Source organism: Callospermophilus lateralis, chromosome 6, assembly GCF_048772815.1.
Source record: "Callospermophilus lateralis isolate mCalLat2 chromosome 6, mCalLat2.hap1, whole genome shotgun sequence".
In the NCBI taxonomy this organism is placed as follows: Eukaryota; Metazoa; Chordata; class Mammalia; order Rodentia; family Sciuridae; genus Callospermophilus; species Callospermophilus lateralis.
In genome coordinates this window covers 90,939,862-90,964,608 of record NC_135310.1, presented here as the reverse complement: position 1 = coordinate 90,964,608, position 24,747 = coordinate 90,939,862, and the positions used below count along the sequence as shown (strand labels likewise).

General features: G+C 35.0%; 1 pseudogene; it reads right to left on the bottom strand.

Moving 5' to 3' along the window:
- Positions 1-7,071: 7,071 nt before the first annotated feature.
- On the bottom strand, positions 7,072-10,317 carry LOC143401933 (polyadenylate-binding protein 4 pseudogene; annotated as a pseudogene).
- Between the last annotated feature and the right edge of the window lie 14,430 nt (positions 10,318-24,747).

Sequence of the window (24,747 nt, the reverse complement as noted above, 5' to 3'; positions counted from 1 at the left end):
GGAGGAGACCCAAATTTTGAAAGTCTGGCACCAGAATCAAATCCAGTTATTTTCTGGATTTTGTGACATCTGTGGTATTTGTCAGCTAATTTTTGTTTTCTGGATAAAAATTTACCATTTAATTTAACTTTGTATTCATAATTTTTATTCTTTTGGTTTTTATAAACAGGACCTGCTCATGAGTTTAGAAATTTTGGTCTCCTGGATCTGCCTTACAGGTGAGAAAAATATTCTTGCCTCCCTCTCTTTGGCTCCTTCCTAGAAAACTTTCCTGGCAGCCAGGCAGACTTTTCACTCTAAGCATCATCTCCTACTTAAAGTATGTTTTTCCTGCTCACAATTCTCCTGCTAAGTGTCTTTTTCCCCTTTTCTGTTTCTTCTTTTCTTTAGAGATACCTCTCTGTTTTGAAATTAAATGTAAATAATTTCCTCTATCTTATACATGATTAGCCAGTGTTTCTCAAACTTGAGTTAAATATGGATGAATACCTTTGAAGGAGGGCAATATCTTGGGAAAATCCAATATTTGTTGAAATTATTTTTATGAGTCTATTTATATAAATAAAAGTTTAAAACTACAAATAAATATCTGAAGCTTATAGACTTTATATGCCTTTAAAAGAACTAAAAATTTAAACAAAACTTAAAGAGATCAAATCCATGTGAATAACATTATTTTAATGTGATATGTGATGGTATTTTGCTGAAATAAAATCATCCAGTTCTGGATTTAATGGTAGAAAAATGGAAACTCATGTCTGGTTTTATAACTAATCTGTTGGTGAATTTTTTTTAATTGTTATTTTTTAATTTATATATGACAGTTGAATGTATTACAATTCTTATTACATATATAGAGCACAATTTTTCATATCTCTGGTTGTATACAAAGTATATTCACACCAATTCGTGTCTTCATACATGTACTTTGGATAATAATGTCCATCATATTCCACCATCATTAATTACCCCATGCCTCCTTCCTTCCCCTCCCACTCCTCTGCTCTATCTAGAGTGTTTATGGATTTTTATTTCAATAGCTCAAATCTAGAAAATGTCTTTTCCCATATGTACATGGTACAAAATGGTACGAATAACTTTGTCTTTGTTTGCTAATTGAGTAAAATCAGACTTTATACCTAACTAAATCTCCTCTAGTGAATAATCCTTGAATGCCAGTTTTAAAGTGGAGTCATGAAATAATTGTATGTTTTCCTTCACTTGGAGATAATGTGGGTATTGACACTCATTATTGAAGTATGCATTAAGTCGGTATGTGACCCAATTACTGCAGGAACTAAAACTAGAACCTTTGTCTTTGCATACGTCGTGCTCATGAAATAATACCAAGTGGAACATTCAGGTAGGATTTTTAAAACTATTTGTTCAACAATGTGAATATAACAATGACCAACCAAAGAGGTTTGAGGGAGATTGGTAAGTCTGCATGACCATGTGTCATGGAATCAATCCATTCTACTATCAGGTTTTTCTTTTCCAGGTATGGAATCACTTTGATATATTTGATTTGATTGGCATCCGACCTTTACTCAGTGCAAACATGACAGGAAATATAAATTTGAGGTACCTGATTCAGATAATTCAATATATAGTTATATTAATTTTGTAAGACTTTTATGAAAATAGAAATGAAAAATAAAAAGTTATCTTAGAGAACTAACAATTAATGTTATTTCCTTTACTAAACAAGATAATTATAAAAATGTTTTGATAAATTTACTCCTAAAGTTATGACTATCAGTTTTTCCTGTCATAATAGTTATGTTTAAATATCATAGACTCCTGAAACAACTATTTACCTATTTATTTATGTGTAGTATATGTATAAAACTAGACAGTAGAAGTGAGTACCTGAAAAAAACAAAAACTTCAACACTATGACTCACATAAAATCATTCACACAAACCCATTCATCTGTGGCTTCATGTCAATAGTTTGGAATCTTAGTTTAGAAACATAAAACTTTGGGGCTTCACTTTATAAAGATATCTTGGCATCCTCTGAATAACTACTGTATTTCCAACAAAGTTTTGTTATTGATAATTGAAGGTTCTGTAAATATTTCATAAAATATCATAAATATTGACATTCATCTTTGTCTTGGTCAGACCTAGTCTCTAAGCCCTCTCATGCCACAGGCCCTTTGAATCTGGTCATAACATTTTATTGCAGGGAACAGAACACATTGGTGTACTTATTAAACCCTGTGTGATTCTGGTTTGTTAACCAGATAATGAGGCTGGGGAAGAGGAGGGCAACCAGTATGTAGACTAGACAGTGGGAAATGAAGAAGGCAGTCCCCAAAAGTTTGCTAAACAATGAAAATGGGGGATAAATTGAGTGTCAACTCAGGAATTTTTGGATTCAGGAGAGAGAGAAGAGATTTGGCTAGTTAGTAAACAGCAGGAGAAACACAAAAAGAAGGCAGTAGCTAATATCTGGCAATAGAAGTCGTAAGGCAGAAGTAATGAACAACCAAAACCTAGGAGAAAGGAGCAAGAAACACAAGCATGAATCAGAAAGAAGGAGGTAAGTCAAAATTGAATCAGCAGTAGCAGATGAGATAAAGGATGAAAAAAATTATGCGGGTGGAAGATTTGAAGACAAAAGGATTGAATCTTGAATGACTTCTACAGTCCTAAAGCCCATAAAATCCAGCCATGTGGGAAAAGATTCCACTTCTTTTTGTGGGTCCTGGTTTGGGGCTATGTCCTGGATTCACAGGAGTCCAGGATGAATGATCACAATTTCTGTTTTACTTATTTCTACATGAAACCCTTTAATAAAACTCACATGACTTAAGACATTCTCAGGGAACCCTGTCTTTTTAACAGCAAAAAGACGTAGTTAATACTGCTTTTTTTATAACTGCACAGCACTGTACTCATTAGACAGCATATGTACTTACTATATTGTAATAAAATGGTCTATTTACTTATCAACTTCTTCCACTTCCACCTCTAGGCCTGGGTTTTATCTGTTGTCTATATCCTCAGGGTTGTCCCATAGGAAATTGTCCATAAATTCTTGTTAAATAAATGAGTAAAACACCACTCTAAAAGGTTACAAACTCACACAGTTATCTTTAATCACCCATAAGTGTAGTGTTATATCTGTGCAAAATAGGATGCCTGGTATGGAGATGAATTAGTTATACACATTTTTGTACTTTAATAAGAGAAGTTGCTGCTACATCTGGCAACTTCAGAAAGGCAAGCCAAAGTAGATCTCAAGCAGTTGTTTTTCCTATGAAGAATCATTGAAGGTCTCCCTCATTTATAAAAGAGCAGGGAAGATTGACTTTCTTGGTGGTGAGCTTGGAAAATGTGCAACAGAACCTTCTATCTTTAACAAACTCCTCTCCTTCCTAGAGGTTTTGGCATGCAAAGGATGATTATAGGGGAGGAAAATCCAGGATTTTCTGGGGGAAAAGTGAATGAATCCCCAAAGGCTTTTCCTTAAGATACAAAGTTGGGAAACTCATTTCAGTGGTTTCAGTTGGGCCTTAGGATTCCAGGAGGGGAAAGAAACCTTGGAAATAAAATTATCTTGGGAAAATGATGTCCCTGAAACAATATGCGTAAGTTCATCCTCATGCTTCATGGTGAGGATTTACTCTGACTTGGTCTAGAAGGTGACTCTTAACCCTGCCAGGCTTTAGAGATAAATGCCGAGCAGGAAGAAATCGATTTAGAAATTAATTTAGAAAGAGAGGCCACCTTAACTTCCCAGGTAGGGCACCATTGTGACTTTGTACGTGACTCTGAACTGGCAAGAGCATCCCTGTAGCAATGGGCAAGACTCTGGAATTATACTAAATCAGTCTCAGGTGACACTAAACAACAGGTAAAAGCAACAGAGCTGTATATCATATCCACTTTCTGGCCCCAGCTCTGTATGGTTAGAAGAAATATTGAATGCATTCAGAGTTGGAGTTACTGGATGATTCATATGTAGGGCAGATGGGTAAGGTCTCAAGAGGGTGAGACTAAACTTTCTGATAGTAGACACATTATACTTTTAACAATTCCTTTTAATTCTAAATGATACATGACTATTGTATGCCGCAGTTTAATGGAGCAGTTTAATGAAATGCAGTTTATTTAGATTTATTTCTTTGTATAATTTTTGCCTCCTTATTAATGTATTTGGTCTTTTCTTTCCCCTATAGACTCTTCTGCTCTCCTCTCTTCTTTCTAAAGCTGTTTGTAAAAGGGAATGTTATCTTTCTTGCTGTGATATGCTATCCAGCTTGTTACTCCCACATATCCTGGGCCCAAGCCAGCCAGCAGCCTCATTGCCCATTTCCCAATGCACCCTCCTACTACTATCACATGCCCATCTGCTCTGTTTGCCTTTTCTGGGGGGACCCCAGCTGCCAACTTTTAAAAAAATTCTCTGAGCCATATACTATCTTCCAGGCACACATGCCTGACCTCTCCAGCCTTATTCGGTGGCCACAAAGGACAGGTTAGAAGTCTCCAAATTCCAAATTCAAAGGCATTTAAATGATTTGATTTTTATCTGGAGTTATCCTGTTATTCTGTCTCAGAGCATGATATGCTATGATTATACTCTTCAAAGTTAGTGCTCGACATCAAATGTCTTGTTTTTTCTTAATAATATACCCTAGGTTCATTATCATAGACATATTATCTATAATGTGTTTTTATGCTGTAGTTCAATCCTGTGAACAACCCATTTTTGCTAAATTAAATCACTACTTCACAACAGCTGTTGCTTTTACTATTGACTACTAACTATTGATGTTTTTTTTAATACATAATATCTATTCATTTTTGAAAGGGCTGGTTTTACATTATCAGTGTACTCCAAACTGAATAATTTGGTTTAATAACAGGGCAAAAAACCATTAAAGGTACTAAATTATAACCCTTTTTGTTTCTACCATGTATCTCCTCTGTTCATTCATAGATTTCATTTCCCCATTGGACTTCATTTAAAGAAATTCAAATTCAAAATTTAGAATAAAAGTTCAAAACAACACATTAGAAAGAATTTCAACATAGCAGCAGCAGAACATTAAATTAAATATGGGGCCCTTCTGAATGTGGGGCCCCATATGACTATATGTAGGCTGCACTCCCAAGAAGCTAACCCTGACTCTACACTTAGCATTTTGTCTGTTCATTCATCTATTTTGCAAAAACAGTAATAAGTGTCTCTGCAGCAAAGTAAATTCACAGTTAAAACACATTGTTGTTATCTGCTTATCTTCTACCCAAGAACAAACTAGGTGGCTTAATAAATGGCTTCCTTGTGCCAACAATTCTTGGGTATCATTTCTTTACACACCTCAATCTTGTTTCAAAATAGTGGCTTCAGTAACAAAGAACAAAGATAGAACCAGGTTTGTTGCCTTTGAGAGCAGCAGTGGACTCCCCAGCATTCTCTCCATCAGCATTTCTAACAATGTATCTCATCTGTTTTGATAAGTGTCTGTCTGCAAAAATGGTATTCTACATATTATACTATGTATGTATATGTTTAAACACAAAAAGCACTTTGTTCACAGTTCTTGTTTTCCTGCTTTTTCATCTGGGAATATTTCCTTTTTCATTGCTATATAACATCTACAATACAATGCACACATTTTAAGTTCACATCTCAATGAATTTTTACTTAAATGAACATCTGGTAGACATCACTCACATCATATATGGCTTCACAAATCTTCCTTAGGACCAAAAGCTCATCTCTTCACTACATAGTAATTAGTATTATGACCCCTATCACTATAATTTTGCATATTTTTTACTTCAGTACAACTATTTGAACCCACATAGTTTCTGTGGTCAATAAAATATTTTTAAAATGTTCAACTTTACTATAAAGGAAATAAAAATTAAATAAGGAATTGAATTACTACTCACATCTACTCAAAGGAGAAAAGTTTTAAGTATGAATATATTTCAAGTGTTGGCAAATATATGTAGCAATGAAAACTGTCCTAGAACATGGAAAATATGACCATCTTGGAAAACATATGCCATTATGATGACATGAAGTTGAACATGGGCATACACCATGCAATCCAACATTTTCACTTACTGAGAGAAATTCCTGCACGTGTTCACCAGAAGGCATTTGCATCATTGCTTTAGAGCACATTTTTACAGAGATTTTTTTCTTTATTAAGAAACTTAAGACTTGGATACTGCAACACGACATGCCACTGAATCAGTCAGGGTCACTCCAGGTGAATTGGATAGACTACTAAATACTGTACCGACACAGAAAATACCTTTTTTGGGGGTGCAGTGGCAGCTCCTCAGCCTCAGCTCCCAAAAGGGAGGCAAAAAAAAAAAAGGTAGGCAAGAGAGTGAGCATGCCCTGAACCCTGTTTTTTCTTGGGGAGGGCTGTTCAATAGAACATTTCATTCATGTAAGGCAGAGGGGTAATATTACAAGAAAACAAGGAGTCAGGTTTTGAAGGGTGGAGTCTTGCTTGCTGATGTCTTGGTCAGCAGTTTGACTACATCTTGGAAAGTCACACCCATCTCAGGTGCAGTGTGGGGATCATAGGCAGAGTGAGCGAAAAGGACACATATGTTGCACAGCCCAGTCAGAGCAGCAATGTCAGTCCAGTTCCCTCATACGCTCAAATGCGCATAGCTCACACACAGCCCATGGCTGGCTTGAGACAGGGTACATCAAATTAACCCAATTTCTGGCAGTTGAGGTGAAGGGGACCATATTCCACAATAGGAAAAAAAAAAAAAACACCCTAACAACACTGTGTGGGCTATAGCAGAACCCGAAGAATATATTCTTATAATTAAAAAACACTAGGCCTTTCATAACTGACCTTTTCATACAAAATGACCCAATAGGTTTACAACTAGTTGTTCTTGATATTGAGGTTTATAGGACAAGCTAGGAAGTCTTCAAATCTTGAACTGATTTCCACCAGGGGTTATTAGGATTTTGAACTAGTTTTTCCTTGTCTAAGAGGTAGCACCAGTAATGGTGCCCACTTTCTGGGCAGCTTCTTTCTTGGCATGATGAGCCTGTAGAACCACCAGTTTTTTACCTTAGAGCAAAGAGTCTAGAAGGACTCCAGCACATGTAGCACCTCAGGGGCTCTGGCTACTGCACATAGACTGCAGGTTGGGATGCCTGCAGAAGCTGCATGGAAGGTTGAGGGCTGCAGATGCTGGAGGCATACTTGTATGGTGCCATAGCCAGAGGAGCATCAACAATGACAGCACAAGGTGCAAGGTTTGGCTCAGCTCCAGACTGACAGCTGTCAGCCCTTGCTGGGCAGCCCCAGCCCCACTGAAGTCCATAGCAAAGCAGTCCATGCACTCAGACCCAGTTGGAGCCAGATGGTGAAGAGTTGGACAAGGTCCAGATTGGTGTATAGCATTTGGCATTCCTTGGAAGCCTTGAGGTCTCCCACCTTGCTGCCAGTGTGAATTAGGCCTTATCTGTGCTAACTGGTTAGGTGTATAATATGGAGGTCTTCCCTTAGCCTGAGGAACTGTTGGCTCAAATTAGCTACCAGCTGCAGGCTAGAACTGATTTAAGATAGCATTGGCAGGGAGTGCTCTCATTCCAGCCACCCCTGCATATACTGGTTGGTCAGATAAGCCTTTCTCTTTTCCTCCCCCAGAGCCCATAATGCATTCATTCATTTCAGTAACTGCTTTGGTTGCCTCTTCAGGAGATAAGAAATAGACAAAGCCAAACATTTTGCTTCCTCCATCCTCCAGCATTACCTTAGCACTGGTGATTGATCCAAAAGGAGAAGACTTTTTCCTTAATTTCTCATCATCAATGGTGTCATCCAAGTTCTCAAGGTAGATTCACCCCCTAGTATCCACTAGTTCTCTTCTGTTTCAGCACCTCAATTCCATTTTAATTCAGCCTGCCATTCTACTTTCTTCTGTGCACAGCCTACAGATGTGGCTTTCCCACTGATTTCTTTTCCATTCATGTCTTCCACTGCTTCATTGGTATCCTTGTGTTTTTCATAACTCACAAAGCCAAAGCCTTTGGATTTCCTACTGGGATCTCTCATCACCTTTACACTCAGGTTCTTACCAAACTGGCTGAATATCTCTTTCAGACTCTCATTATCTACCTCTTCCCCAAAGTTTTTGATGTAAACATAAGTGAATTCCTTAGCTTTGGCTCCAAGCTCAGCTTCCCACTCTTTGTGAGACTTGAATTTGCCCACAGACAACTTTGGGGTCATTGAGGAGCATAACATTCATCCTCTCTATGGCCTTGTCACAGTCTCTTGGGTCTTGAAGTGGACAAAGGCATAACCTTTAAAGCTCTTTTCATTATATTTTACCTTGCAGGACAGAATGTTCCCAAAGTGGAAAAAGTATTATAAAGTGCCTTGTTATCTATAGATTTGAACAGGTTCTGATGAAGACACTTCCCACACCAGATTTTGTCAAAGAGGGATCCCTCTGACACCACACAATACAGATTGACTTTTCCTTAATCACATCAAAGTTTATGTTGTCCAAGCCCACTTAGCATTGGCTGGCTGCTAGAAATGGATGTAGGCAATTAACGGCACTTTTGAAAATAATTTCTAAATGATGGAAATAACCCAAATGTCTATCAAATGCTTCCCCCCTTACATAGATAAATTGTAGAGCATTCATATAATGTAATAGGACACACGGTGATAAACTACTGTATTCATAACTGTGAAAACATTTCAGAAATTGATATCGAACAAAAATGGAAGGTACTAAAGAATATATATGGCATAACTCTTATCAATATGATATTTTAAAATGAACAAATTATGCAATGTATTGTTTAGGAACTATATGTGGTAAAGCTATCAGGAAAGCAAAGTCATGATAAACATGAAATTTGGGTTTGCTCTGTTGTAAAAAAATGAAGCTGATATAGGAAGTGACACACAGAAAACTTTGAAAGATTTTAAAAGTTTATTTTGTAAGCTCAGAGAGGTTTGAGTATTAATCTTGTTCCCATTCCTTAAAAAGTAATTATCGTTACAGATGTAGAATTACAAAATAATGTTTTTTAACTACAAACTGCCCATTGAATCAATGGGAACTATGTGAACATAAGTGAACATACAGATATTATCAACTATGCTAGAGAAAGGATTAAATATAGATAAATGGAATTAACATGTAAGATCTTAGCATTATTTTCAGATAATAAAAATATGCATTAATTTAAGACTTTGAGAAGTAATAAGTATGTCAGACTATATTTTTAAATTCTAATTGCATACTTTTTACAATAGACATATAAAAACTAAAGATACAGATAAGTTTAAATGAAAAATGAATAAACAAACTTAGAACAGGTAGACTCTAGATGAAAGAAAACTAGTTATATATTTAGCATGTATAATGTTTATTACGTACAGTCATTCACTGCATGTTTTGCTACAGGTACTAACATGCACTACATGTTTTGTTACATGTTACTAACATTTTGGTCAACAGCAGACCATATGTACAATGGTAGTATCTTAAAATTACGCCACCTAGTGATATTTTAGCAATCCTAGTTTGCACACTATAGAATGTTGTCACAATGATGAAATCACCTAATGGCACATTCGTCAGAATATATCCCCATTGTTAAGTGATGAATGCATTTATATATTTAATGTAATTAATAATAATATATTAATAAAAAATAGGGGTTAAGAATAACTTCATAATGCTAATATTCAACTTCTGAACAAGATGTCAAATATTAAATTTATATGCATTTAATAAGAGTTTGAAATTTATAAATCAAAAATTCACAGAGCCACAAGGAGATATAGAGAACATTTACAATTACTGAATCTCACTCACAAATTGTTGTAAAAGGCAGGCAAAACTATCAATAAAGATATAGAAGCTTAGGGCTGGGACTGTAGCTCAGTGGTAGAGCACTTGCCTAGAATGCGTGAGGCACTGGGTTCAATCCTCAGCACCACATAAAAATGAATAAAGGTATTGTGTCCATCTACAACTAAAAAAACTTTTTAAAAAATATTCAAACAATGTCTTAAAAAATACAGAAGTTTTTAAGGATGCAGTTAACATACTTGATGTAACAGGCATATGTAGTACATGACAATCAATAAACATAGTCTACATACCTTCTTTCTAAGCAAAGAGCATTCACAAAATTATATCTTCCCAGAAGGTCTAGTTTTCCATTCATTTCAAGAGGGTTTAGCTTTACCTCAAGGAGGATGGCTATAGCTGCTCCTGTAAAATTTTGTCTGACAATTCTATCATCTGAATCATATTGGAGTTTTATCATCTGAATCATATTGCTGAATTTTTCCCTTAAAAATTCATTATATTTTTGTATGTTAAGTAACTTTACATTATATCCTGGATAATTTAAACATTATTTGGGTACCATTAAAGTTCTCTGGAGAATGTTAACTTTTTAAAAATATGTTTGTTTTCATAAAGTTCTGGTTCATTTTGTATGCAATTCTGATTTAGTAGCAAGGCTTTTTCATCATTTTCCTGATTTTTCTATCCAAATATTCAGGGGTTTAGTTGCCTGCACCATCACCACATACATAAGTTCTTCACTGTAGATTTCAAACTGTTTACAGTTCAATTCTGTAACTAGCACTGACCTTTCAAGGGCTGGAGGAAAAAAAAAAAGAGAAGAGAGGAAATAAGAATCCTCCCAGCCACCTCACTGGCACAGACACCCGTTTTTCTCAGCCTCTGGTTAGAATGAGGGATTCTCTTAGAGTTTTTAGTATCTACTGACTCAGCCCAGTTGGATCAAAAATAGAAAAGAAAGAAAGGGAAGAAAGGAAGAAGGGAGGGAGGGAGGAAACTCATCTGCAACATACTAGTCATTCTTCAAATTTTGGTTTTCTTCCCTAATCTGCGTGTTATTTACAATAAATGTTGTTCATAGTTATTATAATAAATGCTGTTCATAGTTTATTTAATATTTTGCTCAGACTTTCTGTGATAGAGATAAGTGTAGTGGGCTCCTTCATCATGGTTGGCACTTCTGTCTGATGTAGGATCTGAAATGATGCTTTCCTCCTGCAGAAATGCCTCACTCCAAGAACAATGTGGAAAACATTACTTGCTGGAGTCATTTGAACTGATGGAAATACTTAGATTTAATGCATCCCTAAACTCAAGAGGACTAATGAAAGACACAATGGAATGATTTTAGAAAAGTATTTTCTCTTCCTTCCTTGGCTTCTCAGAGAGCAGGTTCTGCAGGTTAGAGTTAGTGAACTGAAGAGTTGGCTGATAACAGGTACAGGGTTCCAAAAGTTACCCCTTCCTCACAGCCACTTATTCAAACAGGACTTCATTGTTACGTGATCATATAGATGCTTTCTAAGCTTCTACACTCTATAAATATGTACATTGTTGAGGAGAGGAGTTTTGGTTGGACTTGGTACATGCAAACTATTTTTGCATAAGCCATGGGACAATGAGAGTTCAATGGTTTGTGTGGTCTCTACTACTTCTTTTTGTAAGTTTTCCCTAATAAATTCTACTTTAGATCTACACCTGGCATAACTGAATTGTGCTTGTGATCCATTTGCATAATGCAGAGAGAAAGATACTAATCTTTTCATCTTCTATAAAGAGCCTAAATACTTTTCTCTTCAAACATTATTTCCAACATTATTATTTCTGACTTTATAGATAGCATGTTGATGTTAAGTTCTTTCTGTTATTGAACTACCATGCTTTCAACTACAGATAATTTAATTCTTTCTTGAATTAATCTAATTAAAATCTTTACTCATTATCAGAGAATATACCCACATTTTTCTAGAAATATTCAACTCCATGGACAGGCTATTATTGTCCTGTCACACAACTAAGTCATTCAGGGTCACTCCAGGTGAACTGAGCTGACACAAAATAATCACCCCCAAGACAGAGAAAATACCTTTTTCTTGGGATTCTTCAGTGATGACCCCTCTCTTCTAGCTCCCACAAGGGAGGCAAACAAAAAAGAGGAAAAGGATGTTCTGAAGTCCCTTTTTATTGAGGGGAAAGTTCCACCCCAATGAGGGGGGTCAGGTTTCAGGGGGTTAAGTCTAGCTTCTTGATGTCTTATGGTCAGCAGATTGACTAACATCATGGAAGGCCATGCCCATCTCAGGTGCTGTGTGGGATCAAAAGGCAGAGTGAGTGAAAAGGACACATGGGTCACCAACCCAAACAGAAAGGCAATGTCAGTCCAGTCCACTCATATATTCATGCTCATTGTTTACACACACACAGCCCCTGGCTGGCTTGCCACATATTATTCGAAGTCTAAATTTCAGACATTATTTTTTAAAATACTCAAATATAAAGCTAAACTTTTAGCATATCTTCATGTCAGAAATGTAATTAACTTATGTGTTAACTTCTTTCCAAAAAAACCTTTTTCTTAGATAACATTACATTACAGTTCATCAATATGCGAATTAAAGGACTACTAGTGTCATAAACATATGGAACTATCAAAATGCTTCTGAAGGGACCAGAAAATGTCACATCTAATGGAATTCTGATTTCTATGTCTCACTGTTCACATTTTTAAATGTTTATATCACAATAAATGCTGTTCATCATATAATATTTTATTAATAAATACTGTCACATTTTTTAGAAGGAGTCTTAGATTCATTCTTTTTTTATTTTTAATTTTTATTGTTGGTTGTTCAAAACATTACATAGTTCTTGATATATCATATTTCACACTTTGATTCAAGTGGGATATGAACTCCCATTTTTACCCTGTATACAGATTGCAGAATCACATCAGTTACACATCCATTGATTTACATATTGCCATACTTAGATTCATTCTTAATACCAATCAAGCATACCTAAGTTATTATGGTCAAGAAGGCACTATCCAAGATGCAAAATCATAGTAAAAAATTAAGTATCTCTCTATTTATTCTAAATAATTTCAATGAAACAGTCATTGAATACCACCTGTATGGTAAGCATGTTTCAAAGCACTTAAGGGTATTAATAGGAATAGAGGTAGTTCTGAATTTTTAAGGTCCTTATTAGGTACAAAGGTAAAACAACAATCACACAAATAGTTAAATGTTAGATTATGATAAATACAAAGAAAGATGTAAAGTGAGAATTACAATTTGGAAGGCAAATATTACATTAGAAGTATTAAGTTCAAACAATCAGTCTTGCTGACATTGATAAAATTGTCTTAGAGAAATTGAGGAACTTTAAAAAAAATCATTCATTTACTGGGAATACATACAATGGGCTTGGCTTGGTCTTGAAGAATTGTTATACTTAAATAGGTAGAGATTTTAAAGAAGGAGTATTCTAGAAAGAGAGAAGACCACAAACAAAGGAAAAGAGGTGAGAGTACAAAGGACAGACTTGACAATCAGTAAATAATAACTTTCGTGAATTTTAAATAATTGTTACTCAACTTTAAAGAGAACAAGAGGTTTTTAAACCTAAATATCCCAAGCCTTTCCTCATAGAATTTTTGCTTTAGTAGATTCCAAGTAGGCCTTAGATAAATCACAAACAAAAACATGTTAAAAAGATAATGCACCATAATCAAGTAGGGTTTATTCCAGGGATGCTAGATTGGTTCAACATACAGAAATAAATAAACATAATTCACTACATCAATAGACCTAAGGACAAGAATTGCAAGATTATCTCAACAGATTCAGAAAAAGCATTTGATAAAATATAGCATCCATTCATGTTCAAAACACTAGAAAAACCAGGGATTGTAAGAACATATCTCAACATTGTAAAAACTGTATACATTAAACCCAAGGCCAACACCATTCTAAATAGAGAAAAACTAAAATCATTCCCTGTAAAAACAATTACAAGACAAGTATGTCCTCTTTCACCACTTCTTTACAACATAGTGTTTGAATCTCTAGCCAGAGCAATTAGGCAAAAGAAAGAAATTAAAGGGATACTTATAGGAAAAGAAGAACTCAAACTATCTCTACTTGTCAACAATGTGATTCTATATTTAGAAGACAACTATCCCATTAACAATAGTGTCAATAAAATAAAATACTTGGGAATCAATCTAACAAAAGTAGTGAAAGACCTTTACAATGAAAACTATAGAACAATAAAGAAAGAAATTGAAGAAGACCTTAGAAGATGTAAATATCTCTCATGTTCTTAGATAGGCAGAATTAATATTGTCAAAATGACCATACTAACAAAAGTACTAGATGGACTCAATTCAATTCCTATTAAAATTCCAATGACATTTTCATAGAAATATAAAAAGCCTCATAAAATTCATTTTGAAAAATATGAGGCCCAGAAAGCCAAAGTACTCTTTAGTGAGGAAAATGAAGCAAGAGACATCACAATACCAGAACTTAAAGTTTACATAGTCATAGATACAAAAACAGCATGATATTAGCACCAAAGCAAACATGTAGACCAATGGAACAAAATAGAAGACACAGAGACAAACCCACATAAATACAGTCATCTTATACTAGACAAAGTCACCATAAATGCACATTTGAGAAAAGATAGCCTCTTTTAATAAACGGTGCTGGGGAAACTGGAAATCCGTGTGTAGCACAATGAAATTTTACCCCTATCTCTCACACTGCACAAAACTCAATTCAAAGTGGATCAAGGATCTAGTCATTAGACCAAAGACTTTGCATTCACTAGAAGAAAACGCAGGCTCAAATTTCTATCATGTCAGCTTAGGAATCTACTTCCTCATCAAGATTCCTAAAGTTCAAGAAGTAAACTCAAGAATCAATAAATGGGATGGTATTACACTGAAAAGCTTTTTCACAGCAAAGGAAACAACCAAGAATGTGAAGAGAGAGCCTATAGAAAGGGAGAAAAATCTCTGCCATCTGTACCTCAGAGCATTAATCTCCAAGATATATAAAGTCAAAAAACACCCCCCCCAAAATAGCCCAATTAATAAATGGGCAAAGGAACTGAACAGGTACTTCACAGAACAAGAAATACAAATGGTCAACAAATATATTTTTTTAAATGTTCAATATCTCTAACAATTAGAGACATGCAAATTAAAACTACACTGAGATTTCATCTCACTTCAATCAGAATGGCAATTATCAAGAATACAAGCAACAATAAATGTTGGTAAGGATATGGGGGAATAGGTACTCCCATATATTGTTGGTGGGACTGCAAATTGGTTCAACTACTCTGGAAAGCAATATGGAAATTTCTCAGAAAACCTGGAATGGAAGTATCATTTAACCCATTTATCCCACACCTCAGTTTATACCCAAAGGACTTAAAATTAGCATACTACAGTGATGCAGCCACCTTAGTGTTTATAGTAACTCAATTCAGAATAGCTAAGCTATGGAGCCAACCTAGATGCTCTTCAACAGATTAATGAATAAAGAAAATGTAGTATATATACACAGTACAATATTACTCAGCTATAAAAAGAATGGATAGATCTAGAGACTATCATGCTACGAGAAATAAGCCAATTGCAAAAAAAAAAAACTAAAGGTCAAATGTTTTCTCTGATATAGGGATGCTAACACATAACAAGGCGGGGCAAGAATAGAAGTTCGGTGGAACAGTGAATAGAAGTTAGACAAAGCGGAATGAAGGGAAGGAAGGGAATATTGGAATAGGGAAGACAGTAGAATAAATTGAACATAACTTTCCTATGTTCGTATATGAATACATCACCAGTGAAACTTCACATCATTTACAACCATAAGAATGGTATCTTAATTAGAATAAGCTCTACTTCACGTAGATATAATATGTCAAAATATACTCTACTGTCATGTATATCTAAAAAATAAAAATTAAAACATTAAACTATTAAAAAATCAAAATAGGTCTTAGAAATATAAAAGTTTTAAAAAGCATCCAGGAATTTGTGCCAACTCATGCAAACATGTCATCCACTCATCTCTGGTGTGAATGATGGAAGATGATGCCAAAGGTAGGATGGGGGGTGCTGTCAAGACACCAGGCAAGGATTTTATGTTCAATTTGGATTATCATGGAAGTCATTCAGCATTATAAACAGAAAAGTAATATGATTATTACTATATTTTAAGAACAAATGTTGCCACCATATATGGCTTGCTTTTGAACCAAGAGATCTAAATGATCTACACAAAATGGGCTTGAATGAGGGAATAGCTTTAAGTTGAACAAGATATATATATATATATATATATATTATATATATATATATAAATAAATTAATTTTGAAAAGTAAAATATATTACGATGCAGAACATAGTCTATGAGAGGTGAGTTTAAAAAAATGTGAGGTTTCATGTTTAATGAACATGAATATAGTGTTAGTGATACCACCTATAAAAATTCTTATTGTTTTAATATTTATTTTTAGTTGTAGTTGGACACAATACTATTATTTTATTTATTTATTTTATTATGTGGTGCTGTGGATCCATCCCAGGGCCTTGCACATGCTAGGTGAATGATCTACCGCTGAGCCACTACCCAAGACCCTCAAATTCTTATTTTTAATTGGAGGAACAAGATTTTTTTTCATTTCTGAGAACTGAGAGTATGGAAACAGAGAATAAGTTTTGGAATTGCTGAGTTGAATGTTCTGTCAAGCTATAGGCAATTCAAACTGAATGTTTGGAGGTTAGATGAGAGATTAGGACCAGAAATAAGAATAGATAGAGGAGATGGCAGGAGACAGGAAATTAAATAAGATCAAAACAGAAAGTTGGTTGGTAGGAAAAAAAGAGAGACCAAAAATTTCCGTGGAGAGGGTCCATACTCTAAGAGATTGGTAAGCAAGAGTAACATTTGAATAATGGAGAAATAGTCATATGAGTAAAATAGAAAAATGGAGGCCTGAGAGGATAATTGCAATTTTGAAGAAAAAAAAAAAATCCTGAAATTCATTTGGAAGAATAAAGACCCAGCAATTCTGAGCAAGAAGAATGCCTAGCATATGTGAGGCACTGGATTCGATCTTCAGCACCACATAGAAAAATAAATAAATAAAATAAAGTTATTATGTCCAACTACAACTAAAAAAACCCAATGAAATAAAATAGAAGATAAAGAGACAAACACACACACACACACACACACACACACACACACATATATATATATATATATATAATCATTTCAGTTTGGCACAGTGAAAGTTCCAAAAATATATGTTGGAGAAAAAATGGCCTTTTTAACAAATGGTGCTGGATAAATTGGATATCCAGATGCAGAAGAATGGACCTAGATCCCTATCTCTCACCCTGCACAAAAGTTAAATCAAAATGGGCAAAAGACCTAGGAATTAGATCAGAAATTTTGTAGCTGCTGAAAGAAAACATAGTCTTAACATCCCAACATATTTTTGCAATCTCCAACTTCCTTAACAAGATACCTAAAATAAAAAAATAAAATAAAATAAAACCAAAAATCAATAAGTGAGATGGAATCAAATTTAAAAGCTTCTGTACAGCAAAGGAAACAAGAATGTGAAAAGGGAATCTGCAGAATGAGAGAAAATCTTTGCCAGCTATTCCTTTGACAGGGGATGAATATCCAGAATGTATAAAGAACTCAAAAAATTTAACAAAATAAACCAATCAATAAACAGGCAAAAGAATTAAACAGACATTTCTTGAAATAGAAATACAAATAGCCAATGGGTTTTTGTTTTTTTGTTTTTTCCGGGGGGGGAAATCCATCTTCTTTCTTTTTTTTTTTTTTTATTGGTTATTCAAAACATTACAAAGATTGCAGAATCACATCGGTTACACATCCACATTTTTACATAATACCATAATAGTAACTGTTGTATTCTGCTACCTTTCCTATCCTCTACTATCCCCCCTCCCCTCCCCTCCCATCTTCTCTCTCTACCCCATCTACTGTAATTCATTTCTCTCCTTATTTTTTTCCCATTCCCCTCACAAACTCTTATATGTAATTTTGTATAACAATGAGGGTCTCCTTCCATTTCCATGCAATTTCCCTTTTCTCTCCCTTTCCCTCCCACTTCATGACTCTGCTTAATGTTAATCTTTTCCTCCTGCTCTTCCTCCCTGCTCTGTTCTTGGTTGCTCTCATTATATCAAAGAAGACATTTGGCATTTGTTTTTTAGGGATTGGCTAGCTTCACTTAGCATAATCTGCTCTAATGCCATCCATTTCCCTGCAAATTCCATGATTTTGTCATTTCTTAGTGCTGTGTAGTACTCCATTGTGTATAAATGCCACATTTTTTTTATCCATTCATTTATTGAGGGGCATCGGGGTTGGTTCCACAGTCTAGCTATTGTGAATTGTGCTGCTATGAACATCGATGTGGCAGTATCCCTGTAGTACGCTCTTTTGAGGTCTTCAGGGAATAGTCCGAGAAGGGCAATAGCTGGGTCAAATGGTGGTTCCATTCCCAGCTTTCCCAGGAATCTCCATACTGCTTTCCATATTGGCCTCACCATTTTGCAGTCCCACCAGCAATGTACAAGAGTACCCTTTTCCCCACATCCTCGCCAGCACTTGTTATTGTTCGACTTCATAATGGCTGCCAATCTTACTGGAGTGAGATGGTATCTTAGGATGGTTTTGATTTGCATTTCTCTGACTGCTAGAGATGGTGAGCATTTTTTCATGTACTTGTTGATTGATTGTATGTCCTCCTCAAAGAAGTGTCTGTTCAGGTCTTTGGCCCATTTGTTGATTGGGTTATTTGTTTTCTTATTGTTTAATTTTTTGAGTTCTTTGTATACTCTGGATATTAGGGCTCTATCTGAAGTGTGAGGAGTAAAAATTTGTTCCCATGATGTAGGCTCCCTATTTACCTCTCTTATTGTTTCTCTTGCTGAGAAAAAACTTTTTAGTTTAAGTAAGTCCCATTTGTTGATTCTTGTTATTAACTCTTGTGCTATGGGTGTCCTATTAAGGAATTTGGAGCCCAACCCCACAATATGTAGATCGGAGCCAACCTTTTCATCTATCAGACGCATAGTCTCTGATTTGATATCAAGGTCCTTGATCCATTTTGAGTTAACTTTTGTGCATGGCGAGAGGAGGGGATTCAGTTTCATTTTGGTGCATATGGATTTCCAGTTTTCCCAGCACCATTTGTTGAAGATGCTATCCTTCCTCCATTGCATGCTTTTAGCCCCTTTATCGAATATAAGATAGTTGTAATTTTGTGGATTGGTTTCTGTGTCCTCTATTCTATACCATTGGTCCACCCGCCTGTTTTGGTACCAGTACCATGCTGTTTTTGTTACTATTGCTTTGTAGTACAGTTTGAAATCTGGTATCGCTACACCTCCTGATTCACACTTCCTGCTTAGAATTGCTTTTGCTATTCTGGGTCTTTTATTTTTCCATATGAATTTCATGATTGCTTTATCTATAATCAACACGCATAAATCAAAGGCATTCCTGTATATCAGCGACAAATCTTCTGAACTGGAAATGAGGAAATCTACCCCATTCACAATATCCTCAAAAAAAATAAAATACTTGAGAATCAACCTAACAAAAGAGGTGAAAGATTTATACAATGAAAACTACAGAACCCTAAAGAGAGAAATAGAAGAAGATCTTAGAAGATGGAAAAATAGCCAATGGTTGTACGAAAAAAATGAACAACATCCCTAGCAATCGGGGACATGTAAAACAAAACTATATTGAGATTTTGTCTCACACCAGTTAGCATGACAATCATCAAGAATATAAATAATGATAAATACTGGTGAGGATGTGGAAGGAGAGGTACACCCATACAATGTTGGTGAAATTGAAAATTGTATAATCACTTTGGTAAGTGGTATGGAGATTTCCCCAAAGGCTAGGTATGGAGCTACAGATGACCCAGTTATTCCACTTCTTGGAATTTATCCTAAAGAACTAAAATCAGCATACTATAGTGATATAGGTACATTAATGTTTATAGAAGTGCGATTCACAATAACCAAGTTGTAAATCCAGCTCAAGTGCAACCAATGCATGAATAAAGAAAATGCACAATGGTATAAATACACAATGGAGTTTTGCTCAGCCATAAAGAAGAATGAAATTATGGCATTAGCTAATAAATGGCTGGAACTGGAGAGTATCATGCTAAGTGAAATAATCCACACTCAGAAAGGCAGGATCAAATGTTTTCTCTCCTATAGGGAAGCTAGAGTAAAATAAGGGAGAAGGGGGGCACAAAGAAAATAAAAGGAAGATCAAAGGAGTAGAGAAATAAGATTGAGGGAGAAAGAGGAGGAACAAAAAAGGGAGAAACTGTGTAATGTAATAAAATGAATCAAATTATAATATGTACATATACGAATATACATAGATCAGTGAATGTACACATGAATGTACACAGATCAGTGTGATTCACACAAACTTGTGAGAGTGGCCTCAGAATGTCAACCCACAGGCATAAGCCTAGGACCCAAACCTGAAGCAAGCTAAATCCCTACTGTAACACAATATCTTCTCCAACTCTGTTCCAATTTAGGCTCCCATCTCACATTCCCCAATGTATAACAGGTGGGCTCCTATCAGAAATACAAATGGGGAACTTTTTGGAGTTCCACTCAATATTTATGACTTCTGTTTGTCTTCATGAACTATCATTAGCCTGGTAAAAGTTTCAGAATCTTCCAGCCATCAAAGATTCTGCATGCCAAGTGTACAATTTAGGATGAATATCTTTATATAAACACAAGAGAAGCACCAGGGTCACAAAAAAAAAAAAAAAAAAAAAAACACTCACAGAAAGAGAAATTGCCATTGAAGTAGAAAGTAGAATGTCTTCCAGGTGGCCCTGTCCTTCAGAAAAATTTTAAGATGTTATAAAAAGTGTTATCCATTATAATACATCTAACAAAGAAAACACAGTGTACCATAAAATGCAGGCGGAGGCAACATAAAACAAATCTCAAATGTATCTGATTCTCCCCAATAAAAACCTATTTACTATAGGAGTAATTGTGATGAAGATATGAAAATTATAAGGAATGATAAATGTGATTTTATTTGATAAGTACATTATATATAGTCAGGAAAAAAATAAATTTCAACTTCATAGCCAATGTATGATATCTTTACCAACAATTTCCATTGCTAATATTTGCACCATTAATTAATGCTTCACCATGTTTTCCATGAGACTATCAAGAGGGTTTTGGATCAAATGCTTTGCTCAATTCAAGATAAACTACACATGTGCTTTTTACTTTATCTACCACCAGACTAGAACCCCTACATTTTTTCTTTTATTATTGCATTATAGTAATACATATAGTATACATTTTGATGAATGCATGCATGCATGGAGTTTGATTTAATCCATTCAGTCCTTGGTACCCACAACTTCCAGTTCCTCCTCTGTCCCCCTATTCTTCTTCCTTTACTGATCTTACTTTCACTCATTTATTTATTTATTTTTAATTGATGTTTATAGTATACATAAAGGTGGAAATCACTGTGGTATATATACATGCACAAGCATAATTTTGTCAAATTAATTCCCCATTTTCCTACCCATTTTCACCTCCCTCCATCTCAATCTTCTTTTTCTACTCCAGTAATCTTCCCTATATCTTTATGATAACCAACCACCCCTTTTCACCCACTCTTTCACTCTGCACTAGCTTTTGCATGTGAGAGATTACCCTGGATTTTTAGTCTGGCTTATTTCACTTAGCATGAGGTTCTCCATTTCCATCCACTTACCAGGAAGTGCCATAATTTCATTATTTAAATATTTAAATTTTTACTTTTCATTTTTTCCTTTTTAGATACACATGACAGCAAAGAGTATTTTGACATGTTATACATATTTGACATATTATACAAACAGTGAGTATAACTTATTCTAATTAGGGTCCAATTTTTATGGTTGTACATGTTGTGGAGTTTCACTGGTGGTGTATTCACATATGAATTTAGGAAAGTTATGTCCTGTTCATTCTACTCTCCTGTCTCCCTTCCCTTTCCTTCACTCCCCTTTGTCGAATCATAATTTCATTTTTATTTATGGCTGAGTAAAACTCCATTGTGTATATGTACCACATTTTCTTAATCCATTCATCTATAGAAACGTGGGCTATAGAATCCCTATATTTTTTAAAAATGAAATAATGCTTATCTTGGCATCTTATCTAAGTGAATTGTTAATTTGTTTAGTATTTGCTACATTATTTTCCCAAAGTTCAAAATTCATCTTCTTACTAATCCAAATGAAATTTTTCAAGGAATCCAGGGCTACTTCTATTTTTAAATCTACTTTTGAATCTTTAAGCAATTTGTCTGTTTTTCTTTTTTGACAGTTGATGGTACATTTTCATCTCTGGTCTTCCGCACCACTAATATTCTGTGATTGCTAAAACATGACAACAAAATCCTCAAGATTACCTCTGAGGTAATTTTAAACACTTGTCTGTTTTTTCTTTTTTTTTTTTTTTCAATCATATTGGAGCCAAACAAATGGATGTCACAAATTTTAAAAATCTATATCAATTTAGATTCTCAGGAGTTCTTTTAATTTTAATTTAATTTTATTTTAAGTTTGGGAAGGAAATTTGGAAATAGCCTTGCTTCTTATAGCAAGAATCAGATTGTACTGCACAACTGTTGTGCTGTTCCAAGACTCCTGAACTGCCAGTCAGGTACCTAGGTTAATGCTAAATCCTTGTATTCCATTGGAGTCTCCTTTCATAACTATATATTAGTTCTTTGTTATTTTAATTCTCTTGTTATCTTAACTTATACAATCTCCTGTGACATTAACTTGAACCCAAGCTAATAGTTGAGTCCTTATTGACTGAGCTAATTACTAAATTCCCTATCCCTAGGAAATGTGAAGGGGAGCAGATTATTCTAATGGCTGGATTTTACCAATGAATAGTCCTCTTGCTGCTGAACGCTGCATTTGAGATTACATAGTTTGTTGTCAATGCTTGCTTGAATCTTGTTTAAGCTTTTGAACAGTACCTTCCCTCACTGGGACTAATCTCTGCAGTCAGTTTAGCTTCCTCTAGTTGTCAAATTCTGTATAATTGTACTCAGCTTTCTTCTCACTCCCTATTTCCAACTTTTCTATCTCAGTCTGCATTTTCAAGGGCATGATCATTTCTTTAACTTGGCTAACTAGCGACATAATTCACTTAATTGGAACTAAAAATTTTGAGACATTTAAGGGTTAGTTATTCTCTTCTTTGCCCATCTTGGGTGTATAACTAAATGATACCTGCTTGACTTTTTTTCAATGTGAAGAAAAACAAAGCAAAATTCAAGTTGGACATCTATGAAAGGAATAGCTTTAATCCATATTAGTGCTCTCTCCAGAATCCTTTGCACTGAGTTTCCTGGAGGAAAATATATGGCCAGGCAAATGTATAAACTTGTTTCATAAATGTAGAACAGATAGATCTGTGGCCTACCACTTTGACCTTGTCATTCTCTTTATGTGTAAACTATATGTGGCTGTTAAAAATATCTGTCCCTTGCCAAGAATTAAGTCCTTTAATTCTTCAAGCTCTTTATCCTGTTCCTATTCCAGAGGATCAACTACCTGATTGTTTAAACCCTGATCTTCAGTGTGTATTTAATCTCAGGTTTGATCCAGTAAATACTCTGATGCTATGAGTTCTAAAATTCTGTCAATTATATATGCTGGATTTTCACTGCTTTCAATTCCAACTAGGCCAGATGTTACACCCCATCTTCCCTCCTTTCCCATGACAGATGATGGTATGCAACCATGTCTCTTTACTTGTTCTATAATTGAGTAGGTAAAACTAATTCTTAATTTCAGCAGAAAATGGGTGATATAAACAGATACTTGAGTAACTCACACATCTTCCCTAAGGCTACCCAGTAAGGGACAATGACTAAATCACTCCATAAAAATAGGCCTGAAAGAGCACTACTGCCACTCTTCTTTTACACTTAACTGAGAAAGAGAACATCTCATATTTTCACCTTTTACATTGGGGAGCATATTTTGCCTCACATGATGGAAATCAAGCAAACATGTACAAGGAATACATACATTGGATATAAATAAGGTCCACCCAAATTCTGTAACCACTGAATATTTCAGAAGATACAAGAAGAATATAAACCAAGGAGAAATTAAATTTCACTTGATAGATTTGACTTTTTCAATTATTTTAATTTTTCATGGAATTTATTTTTATGGCAAATGTAAATATAACAGAGGAAATGCTTGGCTGGAATACTGCAGATCAGAAATGTGCTGCCAAGGCTAGGAGGTAGGAAAAAACAGAAATCAGTGGGAAACTGAATCCACATGTACATGTGTAGGGTGCTGTATTTCACAGAAGATGTGAGATGACATATCTTATCCTACTTTGTAGCATTTTATACCGTCTGTCAGCTGTGATTTGCTGCTCAGGTTGGCCTATGCTGCTTTTAGAGTTCTGCGCTTAAGCAGAGTCTTCCCTCCTGCTTTCTAACTCTTCCTCTCATCATTGCTCACCCTCTGATAGTAAACCAGCATTAACAAGATTCCATTTAATTTAAAACTTAAGTTGTTTTATCATTACAAAATGCACACATCTTTCATGGGATACCTTTCATTTAAAAATATCACTGGAAATTAATTGAGATTTGTACTAAAAGAAAGTTGCTGTCCCAGGAGAAATTTAGGTTTAGAGAAAAATTCTTTCTAGCAATAATAATGAGGGACATGATCCAACATAGGAAATACCAAGCCAAAAAAAAAAAAAAAAAAAAGATG